Source organism: Silene latifolia, chromosome 11, assembly GCF_048544455.1.
Source record: "Silene latifolia isolate original U9 population chromosome 11, ASM4854445v1, whole genome shotgun sequence".
Lineage (NCBI taxonomy): Eukaryota > Viridiplantae > Streptophyta > Magnoliopsida > Caryophyllales > Caryophyllaceae > Silene > Silene latifolia.
Genome location: NC_133536.1, coordinates 122,500,975 through 122,515,459, shown reverse-complemented (window position 1 = coordinate 122,515,459; position 14,485 = coordinate 122,500,975).

Sequence of the window (14,485 nt, the reverse complement as noted above, 5' to 3'; positions counted from 1 at the left end):
AAAGTGGAGAATCTTCTAATTATTATAATATTTATTTCCTATATTATATTCAAGTGATGTTTCTAATTTTTATAAAAAAACTTTTACATTTCATTTGGCAAAAAAATATCGTTAAGAAAATTATGAAAATAACATAATTTGATTCGTGGTAAAAATTCTATCATTAGCGTATAGCTTTCATATAATTTGTACATATATAAAATTGTGTACTTCTTAGTATGTTATATGTCCCACATTGATAAATAATATAGGATTATATAAAAATAATAGAATTGTCCCACATCAAAAGATTAACATAAGATATGGTGGTCTTATGATTATAAGTATGAGGCATCCTTGGAACTTATGTATCAACCCAACATCTTTTGCGTGTCTTAAATAAGGTATTTTGACTTTTGATCATATCTAAATAAATGATTAGACATAAGATGTAAATATTAAGACCTTATGTAGTACTCCGTAATTCAATAATGATTTATGAGAATAATTTATGTAATTTAAATAATTAATCAATGGCATTTTTAGTAATAGTTGCAGATAAGACGTTAATTAAATAATAAAGTAAGTAAGCAAGTCGAGAATTGGGCTTAGCTAGTAATAAGGCCTTGGGTCGTGTGATATAGATAAGTGGGCTGATTATATTAGGCCTAGTATGAGTATTGGTCGGGATTTATATCGGGATTTAATAATAATAATAATAATAATAATAATAATAATAATAATAAAAATAATAATAATAATAATAATAATAATAATGATAATAATAATAATAATAATAATAACAATAATAATAACAATAATAATAATAATAATAATAATAATAATAATAATAATAATAATAATAATAATAATAATATTGGAGGTCTTTTGGCCTGTTGAGTGAAGGAAATGTAGATCTATATACATACTAACATACTCATATATGTTAAAACTAATTTGTCATAAAATTAATAAAGGTCTTATGCATGCAAACAATAAAGCAAATAAGGAAGAAATAATATCCTTACATTGAAATTTCGGTTCAAATGGGCACAAAAAAAATCTCCTTTTCTTTTGTTCTTGAGCTTTCCTTTAATGGAAGAACAAGATCCAAGTGTAGGATCTCTCCTTAGGAATAATACCCAAAGCTAACTCTTAATAAAATTAATATAATGTATACTAGATGATATTAATTTTATAAGAAAAATGACCCAAAAATATTATAAACTTCTTAATATTTTCGGCTATGGGAGAGAAGAAGAAGAGATTTTTGTCTCTCTAGAAATCTTATTTTTGGATGAGTGAAAATGAATGAATAAACACTACTACTTACTTAGTGAATATTAGGCAAAATAATAAGAAAAATCTCCAACATTTTTCTTCCCAAAACCGGTGGGAGTGGAGGAAATAAAAGAGCCAATGCATGCCCTAGTTTGCCTTCACAATGCAAACTAGGGTTGCATGGCTACTAAAGCATATAATTATTGTGTTTTCCACTAATAATACAAACACAATATTTAGCTTAATTCTCCTCCAATTTTCGGCACATTGGATAATATGGTATCCATTTTATTTTTGTCAATTTTGTCTTATGTCACATGTCATATGTCACACAAATTTGTTATGTATTTTTAACACATTAAAAATCAACGTATTAATAAAAATACGTCACATACAAAAATCGACTTAGTAATTTCATAATTACTTGTGCCAAAATATTTTACCGTTTATAAATCGCATTTATAATAATTCATTCAAATTTAATTGTTTCCTTAAACAATAATTTCATCCGAGTAATGATACAATTCAATTACTCAGACCGTATCTCATTTAATCACATTTTAATGCGATACGTAAATTTTACTTCCAAAATCGTCCGTCAATTTTCAAGTAATTTAATTAACTCGTAACATTATACGATTAATTAAATAATCAATTAAGAGTGTCGCCCTATAGGTATGACCTAGGGGTCAATCGATCACCACCGTCGCACGACGACAAGAATGTCAAACTCTAGTCACCAATCATTACCGATATATGTTGACCAGTTGACAAGAAAATACTTCCCAATTGTATTCTTTAAAATGAGATTTAATAATGATATTTAAATCATGTGATCGCACCATTGTTGAGGACACATTTCCCAACAATCTCCCACTTGTCCTCGACAAGTGTGCGTCACCAATTCTCTTGTCCTATTACTATCTCCCACTCAATGCAAGGTGTCTTTCAGGTCGTACTTGCAAGTGATCATATCGAGAGTGGTTTCCTCGATCTGGAGAATAACTGATTGACCGGACTTATCTATCATAGATACTTTCCGAGCGTGGCCACGCATTTCCAGTTCATTACTCCTCGAGTGGCCCTGAGATATTGTTATAACCCTGACTAGGGGTGGACAATTCCTATCGCACTCATTCCCTTCGACTAGCCACAGCCATCATAACCCAAAATATGCCCATTTGACCCCATTTACGAAGGTCGTAGTAACACAAATCAAAGTTAATCTGAAACTGTGCCATCTTAGGTGAATAGTCTTTAGTCAAAAGAATCGACTCATTTGAATACTATAGTAGCTCTTGCCACGACCAGGCTATATAAATTTGTCAGAACTCTATAAGCGGTCATTAGGCCCGACAAAATGTTCCTAACAGTCTGCCTATGTGATCGACTAGTCATCTCACATGACTCTATGGCACTTGAACTTGCCATCAATCGCCTCACACTCTAGTCACTTCGAGACGTCACCTCATACAAGTGACTATGGGCAAATACTATGTTAATCCGTGTTCACTTTAACGGGGTTCAATTGTCTCTACAACCCGTTTGGATGTAACAATGTATAAATTAAAGATAAAAGACAAATGTGATTATGAACATGAACAAAAACAACACTTTTATTTCATTTCAAAATCTAACAAAAACTTGGTACACGTTTAAGTCCCATGGACGTAACATGTCCATCATGTTTAGCCTGTGATAAAGGCTTGGTGAGCGGATGGGCTATGTTTTCATCCGTCCCAACCTTACAAATCGCAATTTCCTTTCTTTCAATGAAATCTCTTATTACATGATATTTTCTAAGTACATGTCTAGATCTATTACTAGACTTCGGCTCCTTAGCTTGGAAGATCGTCCCACTATTATCACAATAGAGAGTGATGGGATCATTGGCGGTAGGTACTACTTTTAGACCTTCCGTGAATTGCACGATCCAAACACTTCCTTAGCGACTTCGATGTTGCGATGTACTCAGCCTCCGTTGTAGAATCCGATTCTGACTTCCTTGAAGCTTCTCCAGCTTACGGCACCACCATTGAGCATAAACACGAAACCAGCTTGTGATTTCAAGTCATCTCTATCTGTTTGAAAACTTGAGTCCGTGTATCCATTAACACGCAACTCAGTGTCTCCTCCAAACACCAGGATAGAATCCTTAGTTCTTCTCAAGTACTTAAGAATGTTCTTGACTGCAATCCAGTGACTCTCACCTGGATTTCCTTGATATCTACTCGTCATGCTCAAGGCATACGAGACATCAGGACGTGTGCATATCATGGCATACATGATTGATCCAACAGCGGAAGCATAAGGGATCAACTTCATGCGTTCAACATCATGGGGTTCGGAGGGAGATTGAGTCTTGCTCAATATCGTCCCGGTTACCATAGGTACCAAAACACTTTTAGATTTGTCCATGCTGAACCTTCGAAGAATCTTATCAACATAAGACTCTTGACTTAGTGCCAATATCCTCTTGGATCTATCTCTATGGATCCGGATACCTAATATGCGTTGTGTCTCTCCTAAATCCTTCATTTGGAAGTGGTTACCTAACCACTTCTTAACAGAAGACAACATTGGAATATCATTTCCAATGAGTAGTATGTCATCGACATACAAGATTAGGAACACAACATTGCTCCCACTGAATTTCATGTATAAACATGGTTCCTCAACACTTCGAGTGAAACCATTTTCTTTTATAACATGATCGAATCGATGATTCCAACTTCTAGATGCTTGCTTAAGACCATAAATGGATCTCTTAAGCTTGCACACTTTGTTAGGATTTTTAGAATCAACAAAACCTTCGGGTTGTATCATGTACACCTCCTCTTCTAAATGCCCATTTAAAAAAGCGGTTTTGACATCCATTTGCCATATTTCATAATCATGAAATGCGGCAATCGCTAACAAAATCCGTATGGATCTTAGCATGGCTACGGGGGCGAAGGTCTCATCATAATGGTGACCTTGGACTTGGGTAAATCCTTTTGCCACTAGCCTAGCTTTGTAGACATCGTCATGTCCTTCTATGCCATTCTTGATTTTGAATATCCATTTGCATTGAAGAGGTCTTGCCCCTTTAGGCAAATCTACCAAGTCCCAAACTTGGTTTTCATGCATAGAATCCATTTCGGACTTCATGGCTTCAAGCCATAAGGAGGAATTTGGACTAGAGATTGCGGCCTTGTAGGTGGAGGGCTCATCACTTTCCATAAGCAATACATCGAGTGTTCCATCTTCCTCGATAAGTCCCACATATCGATCTGGATGGCGAATTACTCGGCCCGTCCTTCTTAGTGGAGGAGGTACAACCGCGTTAGATGACGAAGGAACTTATTCTGGCGTCTCTACCTCGGTTTGTGGCTCTTGAACTTCATCAAGTTCAAAATTTCTCCCACTCTGTCTCTTAGAAATAAATTCTCTTTCTAAGAAGACAGCCTCACAAGACACAAACACTTTGTTATCTTGAGGTTTGTAGAAGTAGTATCCTCGAGAGGTCGAGGGGTAACCTACAAAGATGCATTTTTCGGATCTTGGGGCAAGCTTGTTGTCGTTCTTAGTTTTGACGTAAGCATCACATCCCCAAATCTTCATGTAGGATATATTGGGGATTTTTCCCGTCCACATCTCATATGGAGTCTTTTCGGTGGAATTTGTGGGACTATTGTTCAAAGATCGAATTGCGGTTTGAATCGCAAATCCCCAAAACGAGTTCGGTAACTCGGTTTGACTCATCATGGATCGAACCATATCAAGTAGGGTTCGATTCCTCCTTTCGGCAACACCATTAAGTTGTGGTGTTCCGGTGGAGTAAGTTGTGATATAATACCACAACCTTTCAAGTGTGAATCAAATTCAAGGCTAAGGTATTCACCACCACGATCGGATCGTAGTGCCTTAATCCTTTTGTTCAATTGGTTCTCTACTTCGTTTTGAAATTCTTTGAATTTCCCAAACGCTTCACTCTTATGCTTCATTAAATAGACATACCCATGTCTACTCAAGTCGTCGGTGAAGGTTATAAAGTAGTCATAATTACCACGAGCGGTGATACTCATTGGTCCACACACATCGGTGTGTATGAGTCCCAATAGCTCACTAGCTCGTGTCCCTTTACCACTAAAAGGATTACGAGTCATTTTGCCAAGTAGGCAATATTCGCATGTACCAAATGATTGATAATCAAATGGTGTAATCACATTAGTTGAAATTAATCTTTTGATGCGATTCTCGTTTATGTGACCTAATCGACAATGCCAAATGAACGCTTCACTTGGGTCACTTGTTTTGAGTTTCTTTGATTAAATGTTATAAATATCATTCGTTGGATTTGAGGTCTCTAAAATGTAAATGCCATTAATGGAAGAAGCTTGGCCAATAACCAAATCATTCCTAGAAATAGTACAACGATTGTTCTTAATGACAAAACAAAAACCGTCCATGTCTAGCATGGCGATTGAAATAATGTTTTTAGAGAGCGTAGGCACATAAAAACAATTATTCAAATACAACTCAAATCCATTAGGCAAAGCTAAAACATAAGTTCCCTTGGATTCGGCCGCTACCCGAGCTCCATTTCCAAGGCGTAGATCCACATCTCCCTTGCTAAGCCTCTCCACATCTCTTAAACCCTGTAAATGATTACAAAGGTGAGAACCACAACCGGTATCTAGTACCCATGTCGTAGTGGAAGTATAATTTATATCAATAACATAAATTTCTTTAGGAATTGTACCTTTTGGAGTAATGAGTCCTTCCCTTATATTTCGCAAATATACGGGACAATTCCTAAGCCAATGTCCCATGCCATAGCAATAATGGCACTCATCATTAACTTGCTTGAAGTTTTTGATTTTCTTTCCTTTCTTCTTAAACCTTTTGCCCTTTGAAGCAAGAGCTTGATTGCTTGAGCTCCCACTAGCTTTGGCATCCTTATCTTCCAGAGACAAAGACCCTATAGATTGTATGAGGTAGTCTTCCTGAGACGGACTCACACGAGGTCTAGTAGTAGTAGGTGGTTTAGAAGAAGTGATGAAGTTAAGGTTTCCATCCGAACCTATCCCAAAATGAAGTTCTCTAGTTGTATCGAAATCGTTGTTGGAGCATACGTTGTCAAGAACATTGTGATATGACTCAATAGTTATCGGTGCAGTAGCATTTGATGGATTCATTGCAAAGAACTACAAATATGGAGGAAAAGGAAATATTAACATTTGTCTTTTTAAATCATACTTGCAAATTAACAAGATATGAACATTTATATAGTGACCTCTACCCAACTATAATAAATGATTCCAAGACCCAAATTCATATCGACTTAGGTACGGTAGGGCCGATTCATCCTTTATCAATATAACTTGGTGGATTAACGTTTAATCGATTCTACTTTTAGAACTCTTGGTCGATAATATTACATTTAACGATTATCTTTAGCCCAAAACACATTCGACAAGGGCACGGTAGGGCCGATACATCCCTTATCAAAAACTTTTGTTGAGTTCAATCCAAATTTCGAATAAATGTGTCCATGATCCAAATCCATATCAACTTGGACACGGTAGGGCCGATTCATCCCTTATCAGTACGAATTCGGTGGATTAACATTCATCACCCACTTCCCCTACGTAACAAGGTTTGTACCCCGGTAGGGCCGAGTGCACTCCCTCGCGAAATAGGTTTTCATGGTTTCTACTATTTGGTAAGGCTATGTCTCAATTGATTGTTTTAGCGAGAGGTCATGTCAATTTATTATCTATCACGTTTTAAGTGAACTAAAGCGGTGAACTACGATAATTTTAATTGACACGGTCGATAAACTCGATAAAATGACAATGCATGTTTAGTTATGGCGATTTAGCGATGCATGCGACATAAAATAAAATGCAAGCATAAAAATAAATAAATCCTAGTATGGCATTTCCTAAAATAGAAAAACTATTTAACTATTACATATTCGGAAACCAACTCCATTGGTCCCTTGAACTTCGGTTGTGGCACGCATCTCGAGGTAACACCGTCTTTATGTATCGCCATTCTTGAAGAAATCCGTCTTTGGGAACTCCGGAATGAATAAAATTATATAATAAATTACATAATTTCCTATTATACATTTGTAACTAAAATAAAATAAATCTATTAAATTACATAACGGTGATACGAGATCACAATAAAAATTACAACCGAATCGATATTCCCATACATTTCGGGAAATACCAATTAAAATCTAAGGCCATACTAAGTAAAAATACATAATTCAAAATTACATAAATTAAAATTATGACAATCATAAAGAAAATGCAGCATTATAATATGTATGAACATGCTCAATTTTATGCTAAATCGCCTTTAATTAGCCAATATCGTATATTACTCGGTTTTTACGGATTTGCGTGATTTCAACATTTTTATAATCACAAAAATACATAAACTCATATTTATGCATAAGTTAATTACCCTAACCTCTTAGGACTCAAAATTTAGTCTTCACTAATAATTTGACCATAATTAACCCATATTTTATAAAATTGTTCATAAATGGACCAAAAATTACAAAAATAAGCTATAAACTTCAAATAAATCACAAAATTTCAAATAAATTCAAAATTTGAAATTTAAACTTATGAACATTCTGGAAAAATACCATGACACTCATAATGTTCAAAATCTTAGGTTAAAAATTTCGAAATTTTTCCGGGAAAAACAATGTTGCGGTTTATCGGTTTTAACTAAAATAATCATAAAAACATGGAAAAATTATTTTCATTAACTTTTCAATTTTAGATCTGAAAAATATAATAAAATGCAACATTAGACGTTTTTCCTAAGTCATAGATTATGTTTTATTAATTTTTCACTAATAATGTCACTATTTATGCTATTTTTCTTCAAAAATCCATAAATCATGCAAAAAGACTTCTTTATAGCCAATTATTTTACACACATCTTGTAAAATTGCATGTGACAACATATTAATTTTCTATGACCAGATTCGAAATTTATCTCATATTAACCTATTTTTCACCTAAATCCGAATTTAATAATGAAAAATTCATTTTTCGAGCATAACAAGTCCAAAAATTATGAAAATTTACAGGTTATCTCAAAATAATATATGTGACAACATATCCAAAAATCAATGGAAAATTCGAAGTATAGCTAATTTTAGACCAAAAATGACATTTTTACTCATAAAATCACATTTAAATGCCATTATTGTAAATTATGAACAATAAAAATCCGTAAAATTAACCAAAATATCCTAAAACATTTTAGGACCAGAAATATTAACATGCATGGATTAATTTCGTGATATATCATAATAACACAAATTTTACAAGTTTTATATGTTATTCTTATAACTCGGAAAAACTTTTAACCGATTTGCATGCAAACAACCGTGGCTCTTGATACCGATTGAAGGAAATGTAGATCTATATACATACTAACATACTCATATATGTTAAAACTAATTTGTCATAAAATTAATAAAGGTCTTATGCATGCAAACAATAAAGCAAATAAGGAAGAAATAATATCCTTACATTGAAATTTCGGTTCAAATGGGCACAAAAGAAATCTTCTTTTCTTTTGTTCTTGAGCTTTCCTTTAATGGAAGAACAAGTTCCAAGTGTAGGATCTCTCCTTAGGAATAATACCCAAAGCTAACTCTTAATAAAATTAATATAATGTATACTAGATAATATTAATTTTATAAGAAAAATGACCCAAAAATATTATAAACTTCTTAATATTTTCGGCTATGGGAGAGAAGAAGAAGAGAGATTTTTGTCTCTCTAGAAATCTTATTTTTGGATGAGTGAAAATGAATGAATAAACACTACTACTTACTTAGTGAATATTAGGCAAAATAATAAGAAAAATCTCCAACATTTTTCTTCCCAAAACCGGTGGGAGTGGAGGAAATAAAAGAGCCAATGCATGCCCTAGTTTGCCTTCACAATGCAAACTAGGGTTGCATGTGCAGTGTAAACTATGGGAACAAGCACAAATGGGATAAATCCTGAAACAGGCAAAGGAGTAATTTTCAGGGAATGCAATAAACTTGGGGATTTTTATAAAAATAGTAAATGACCCTGAAAAATCATGCAACTTGGTGATAATTTGGTTAAGGGCGTAAACTAAAACTGTGCCAATTCTCAGGATTTTACACACACTCCAAGTATTTTTAATGAATAGAAAACCAGATCAAAATAAGAGAAATCTCGAGACGTTTCTGGTAAGACTCCTGTGATTTTTTTTTGTGGTAATTTTGTGAATAAAAATGGGATATAATTAACAAACTAATTCCCAAGCAAGCACAGAAATCAATCGATAATTTAGGAAGGCTAAGACTGAATTGTTCAAGCAAGCACGAGAATCAATTCAAGCTTAACTGACAATGCACTTAAAATAGCTCAAGCAAGCACAGACCTATTCCAAGTAGCACCACAGATCCTTAATCACCTTCTAAGCAAGCACAAGAAGATATTAAGTCTGACTTATAACTAAGACTCAGCAAAGTTAAAAGATTTGCAAATTTTTGAGAGAAATCTCAAGGTTTTCATTAATCAAAGTCCGAGTACAACAGATGAGAAAGGGTCCTTATATAGGCCTTTACGTGAGAAGTTCAAGACATGATAAACCCTAGACAACTCCATCTAAGGGCCAGGATTAAACTTAGGAAGCAAACAAGAGTAGTGGACTTATATTACAACGGATACAAAAGAAATTAAGGCAAACTGAACAAGAACAAAAGAGCTGCAGGTTGATAGTGACATGTTGTCTTTGGTTGCTGAAATCTTTGGCTGGTTGTTGTGGGTCAAATGGCCTTGATGCAGGCATCTTATATGGCTCAAGGCTCTATAAAAATGAATCTTTGAACAAGCCAAGCTCTTCTTTGTTGAGAGTTTTCTCTTGTTTGGCCAAAAATGGCAACTTTACTTTATCTGTTTTACCCCCACCACGCAATTTATCTTTCGATCGATTTTTGGTGCAATGCTTTGGGAATTTGGCCTGGCTCCTTAGGATTAATTTGTGACTAGTTGAATAAGGATTCGGCTGGCCAAGGTGGTGATGGTGGCTAGCCTGGCTGCTGTTCTTGTGGACTTGTGAAGTTGGACCGGCATTGAGGTTGCACCGAGTGGAGTCACTGGTTTGAATTGTGCTGTCATAAAAAAGGTCTTGGCACTGGTTATCGCTCTGCTGCAACCCCCTGGTTGAACAGGGCTTGCCCTCAAGCCTGTATCCTCCTCTCCCTCAGAATCTTCATAGAATGGACTTAGATCACCCACATTGAATGTGCCATGAACCCCATATTCCCCTGGCAAGTCAATTTTATAAGCATTTGGACCAATTCTTTCCAAGACTTCAAATGGCCCATCTGCTCTAGGCATAAGCTTGTTCTTTCTTTTGGAGGGGAACCTCTCCTTCCTAAGGTGCAACCAAACCATATCTCCTGCCTCAAATTCCTTCTTTTTCCTAGGCTTCTTGGATTGTTTTTTATACAGCTCATTGGACTTTTCAATTTGTCTTCTTACAGTTTCATGCAACTTCGGTAGTTGTTCAAATTCTCTTGGCATCAGGACCGATCTCTTCCTTTGGGACAGAAGATAAGTCCAAGGGCATAAGTGGATTAACCCCATAGACTATCTCAAAAGGACTGTAACCATTGCGTAGATGGTGCTCTGTTGAATGCAAATTCAGCTGCAGCTAGCTTTAAATCCCAATCCTTCAAGGTTTTGCTAACTAGGCACCTTAAAATTCTCCCCAAAGTTTTGTTAGTGACCTCGGTTTGGCCATCTGTTTGAGGGTGATGAGAGGTACTTGAACAAAAGCTTTGTCTTTAGCGACTTCCATAGGGTCTTCCAAAAGTAGCTCATAAATTTTGTATCCCCTGTCGATACAATTGTCTTAGGAACCCCATGAAGTCTCACAATCTCTTTAAGGTATAGCTCAAAAACACTAGCAAAGATCCTCGGTCTTCTTGCAGGCTATGAAGTGAGCCATCTTCTCAACCCGTCCACAACCACCATGATTGAATCTTTTCCTCTCTGCGTTCTTGGTAATGCCACAATGAAATCAAGGCTCACACCTTCCCAAGGCTTATCAGGGATAGGCAGTGGGGTGTAGGGTCCTGCTTGGAAGGAACTCTTGGCTTTCTGACATGTTGAACACCTTCTAAGGACTGCCTGAACATCACCCATCATTCTAGGCCAATAAAATTGGTCTTGTAAGATATCTAGGGTTTTTTGAACACCAAAATGTCCCCCTAATCCTCCCGAATGGACTTCCCGATCGGTAGATCCTGTAGGATCCCCTTGGTACACACAACTTGTTACCATGAAACAAAAACCCTTCCCGTAGCATATATTTCTTACCCCGTTGAGCCTCCTTCTGTGAGAACAATCCACTCCTCAGAGAAGTCAGGGTCCTCCTTATACATCTCCTTCATGAATTCAAACCCAAGGACCTTGTTACTAATGACAGTCAACAAAGAATGCCTTCTAGATAGGGCATCAGCTACCACATTCTGCTTTCCCTCTTTATATTTGCTTGAAAAGTTAAAGGCTTGCAGGAATTCTACCCACTTAGCATGTCTATGGCTCAGCTTGTGTTGGCCATTGATGTATTTCAGGGCCTCATGATCAGAATGCAACACAAATGGCTTAGGTTTCAAGTAGTGACTCCAATGTGTAAGAGCCCTTATGATTGCATAGAACTCTTTGTCATAAGTTGAATATTTCAGCTTGGCTCCATTCAACTTCTCACTGAAATAGGCCACTGGTCTCTGGCCTTGGATTAGGACAGCTCCTATTCCAATCCCACTAGCATCACACTCCACCTCAAATAGTTGTTCAAAGTCAGGTAGCTTGAGAATGGGAGTCTCACACATTAATTTTTTGATCCTCTCAAAGGACTGCTGAGCAGTTTCAGTCCATTGGAAGTCTCCCTTCCTCATACACTCAGTAATTGGTGCAACAATTGAGCTGAAATTCTTAATGAACCTTCTGTAGAAAGATGCCAGGCCATGGAACCCCCTTACTTCTGTGATTGTTTGTGGGACTGGCCAAGTTTGCATAGCCTGAATCTTCTCCTGATCAACTGAAATCCCCCTTCCTGATATAATATATCCCAGAAATGCTACCTCATTGACCATGAAGGTACATTTCTCAAGCTTCCCATACAACTTCTGTTCCCTGAGTATTTTAAAAATCACCTCCAAATGTAACACATGTTCAGATGGACTCCTGCTGTAAATGAGTATGTCATCAAAGTACACTACAAAAACCTCCCAAGGCGGGGGCCTTAGAACTTCAGTCATGAGCCTCATGAAGGTGCTTGGAGCATTAGACAAACCAAATGGCATGACAAGCCACTCATACAGGCCATGCTTGGTTTTGAAAGCTGTTTTCCATTCATCACCTTCTCTTATTCTCACCTGGTGATACCCTTGCCTGAGATCTATTTTTGAAAATATCCGAGCCCCACTGAGCTCATCCAACATGTCATCTAGTCTTGGAATAGGGAATCTGTACTTGACTGTGATGTTGTTTATAGCTCTGCTATCAGTACACATTCTCCAACTTCCATCCTTCTTGGGTACCGATGGGCGGTGCTTGCACAGGGGGCTCAATGATTCCCTTACAAATCCCTTTGTCATTAATTCTTCAATCTGGTGTTGTAGTTCCTTAGTTGTTGTGGGATCACACCTGTAAGCTGGTCCGTTGGGGAGCACGGATCCGGTACAAGGTCTATGTGATGCTCAATGCCTCTCAGGGGTGGTAATCCACTAGGCAACTCAGTTGGAAAAACCTCCTTGTACTTCTTAATTAGGGGTTGAACCTCTGCAGGTACATCTTTGTTCCATTCAGTGTTGTTTTCCCTTGATAGGAGAAACAACACAGGTTGTTCTTGCCTCAGCTCCTTGACCATAGCTGCCTCAGATAGAAATAGTACTCCATTAACCTCCTCAGGCATGTTAGGACTTCCATAACCCCTCTGGTTTGGTGGCAAGGAGTCGAGTGACTCTCTTTCCATTATGCTTGAAAACATAGACATTTTCCTTCCCCTGGTGAGTGGTATTCCTGTCAAATTCCCATGGTCTCCCTAGCAGTAGATGGCAGGCATCCATAGGGACCACATCACACAAAGACTTCATCCTTGTACACCTTCCCAATTGAAAAGGGAACAATGCATTGCTTGTCAACTCTCACTTCAGATCCTTTGCTTAACCATCTCAGTTTGTATGGATTGGGGTGCTCCTGAGTAGGCAGGCTTAGCTTGCTAACCATGATGGTGGAAGCTACATTGGTACAGCTACCTCCATCAATGATCAAATTACACACTCTCCCTTGGACAGTGCACCTACTCCCGAATATCATGGATCTCGATCGCTTCTAGAGGAGCTGGTTGAGAGTGCATAACCCTCCATAGGACCAAATTGTGCCCTGTGTCAGGGTGAGCCACAACTTGTCCTTGATCAGTTTCCCTCTCAGTTTCCATCCCTGTTGGAACCAGTGTCTCTTCTTCCTCATACTCAACTAGACCTTCCCTTTCCCATTCTTCAATCTCCATAGCTGTGAGAGCTCTATTAGAAGGACAGTCCTTCTTAAAATGGCCAAAGCCCTGACATTGGAAGCACTTGATTTTATCCCTGGATAAAGGTGGGTTGGTTCTGGGGTACATGGGTGCCTTCCCCTTGTCTACTGTTGGTTGGGTAGCTGGTTTAGGTACCTCAGTCATTTTGACACCAGTATAGGGTTTGAAAGTTGTTCTTGTGGGAAATTTGGGTGTTGCAGGCTTCACCTTCCCTAGCTTCTCAATTCTTAAGGCTAGGTTAATTGCCTCATCAAATGACCAGACTTGTTGCATTCTCAATTTGCCAGCTATCTTAGGGTCTAAACCCTCAATGAACCTAGCAATCTTTTGCTCAGGTTTTTCAGTGACCTCACATTGTAGGGTTAGTTGTTCAAAGCTCCTAAGGTAGGCCTCAACAGTTAATTGCTCTTGTTTCAACTGAGTCAGCTTAATAAAAATATCCTGAGTATAGTCTTTAGCTATGAATTTCTCCTTCAACTTCTTTCTTAACTTAAGCCAAGACCTAACTGGTTCCTTACCATCTCTAATCCTTTGGTGTTTCATATTCTCATACCAAAGAGATGCATAGCCCTTGAGTTTTAAAATAGCAACCTTAAAAGCTTTTCTGTCATCATAATTT